Genomic DNA, 2,034 nt, shown 5'->3' with positions numbered 1-2,034 from the left:
AACAGCGTGTGAGACGGAGCTGCTGGACCCGGATCTGGGCCAAAGATGTGACCCATGGCCAAAATATCATAGTTCATAAAAATGCAGCGCAGTGACGATACAGACGTTTCATACACACGACGTGTGTCTCCGCCGTTCGACCCGTGCTGGACCCGTTCATAATGATCAGCCGTCTCTCTGTGAGTAGCGTCCATCACACTCCCTCTCGCAGTTATAAATAGCCTACGTGACAATAAAATTTGTTTTGATTAAAATCAACAAATAATCGTGAGAATAATCGCGATCAAAATTTGGATCAAAAATAATCGTGATAATCTTTCACGGCCATGATCGTGCAGCCCTAAGTTAATGTGGCTGCCTACAGAAAAAAATGAGTCAAGTTATGTCTTTCTTCTCCTCCCTGCTGTCGCTGTTGACTTCACTGCTCTTTCTAAAAGCTCTCGGTGAAATGTTTTCTTTTCACTCGATTGGTTTTACTGGAATCGCACAAATTACTTACACGTGGGTAATTTCCCTTGTCATTAAACAAAAGGAAGTAGAGGGGGATGGGGGGAGGTCAATAAAAAAAAAAAGCAGATAATAACCTTGGCTAATTAATGCTTCACCATGCCTGAAAGCTTAACCCTCATATTGTCCTCGGGTCTAATTGACCCGTTTTTCCTGTATCAATGCTCTTTTTAAACTACCCAATTGGAATTACCCCAAATAACATGATTGATTCCACACACCATTTTTTGGCAAGTACAAATCTCATCTTCAATTTTATGGCATTTGAAAAACAAATTGAAGTGGTTTTGAAATAGATTTGAGTAAAAGTTGACATGTTCCAGTCTGATTATCCATCAACATCCAGTCCTTTAATTTTAGTCTAAATAATTCCTATTTTCTGCTTTTCTAACTCAAACATTAGGTATAATTTCCTAATAAATGAGGTTTATTGACCATAAATTCCCAAATAACTGTAAAACTAAAGTTATTAAGTTAGTGTTATGTAGTGTTGAAAATGTCAAAAAAGTGACAAACATTGAACAAAAAGCATCAACAAAAGTGCTGATTTTCAATTTTGACGGGAAGACAACACGAGGGTTAAGTAAAAAAAAATAATAACGTTCTGGGCAGACAGGGACTAGATTTGGCCGGAGCTGCAGGGCTCATGGTTTTATGGGGAACAGTAGCGAAATGTATACTGCGTGGATATTCCAGGGTGTCAATAATCTCATAAGGACAGAAGCAAAAACAGTACTGTGTTTATATGTCTTCTTATTTTTACTTTTTATATTGTTTACCTGAAGGTAATGTTTGTCTGTGGACCTAGTTGGTTAAAAATGTCTCGTCTCCACCGTGGGATAGAGGGAAACGGAATTTCGATTTCTTTGTATGTTTTTGACATGTGAAGAAATTGACAATAAAGCAGACTTTGACTTGGACTGTGCTGGACTGGTCACTTCAAATATACTATACTAAAGGCGCCTTTAAATAAAATGTATTATTGTTATTATTATTACAATGGGTCTTCAATTTTTTTTTAGGCCTCAATGGGACGGGGCAGGGACCCCTTACTCTATATATTGTATAATCTTAAATTGCATATTAAACTGTTTTATACATTACCGATTTATACACGATGTTTTAATATTACATGTGACAGTAAATATTTAAGGGCTACCTTATACCTATAGGCCAGTAGTAAGCCTATCATCAATGTTGTGTAAATCCCCCCCCCAAAAAAAACCTTTACAATGCATCTGATATGTTGGATTTATGTTAATGTATATTGTCAGATATATTAAGTTTTTTTAAACTATCAAATAATAAATGGGTGCCCCCACCCTGCAGCAACTCCCAGAACCCCCTGCTGTAGCATACACAGTATATTTTTGAGTTTGACATTCAGGGAAATAAGCTTTGCTTTTTGACATTTCTGTCTGCATCTTGGAGCTCTTTAACCCTCATGTTGTCCCTATGGTCAAATTGACCCGTTTTCCTATATCTGTGTTCTTTTTAATTCCCCCAAATAACATGATTGATTCCACA

The sequence above is a fragment of the Etheostoma spectabile genome, chromosome 16, assembly GCF_008692095.1.
Source record: "Etheostoma spectabile isolate EspeVRDwgs_2016 chromosome 16, UIUC_Espe_1.0, whole genome shotgun sequence".
NCBI lineage: Eukaryota > Metazoa > Chordata > Actinopteri > Perciformes > Percidae > Etheostoma > Etheostoma spectabile.
The sequence above is the reverse complement of the archived record's forward strand: the minus strand, read 5'-3'. Positions refer to the sequence as shown.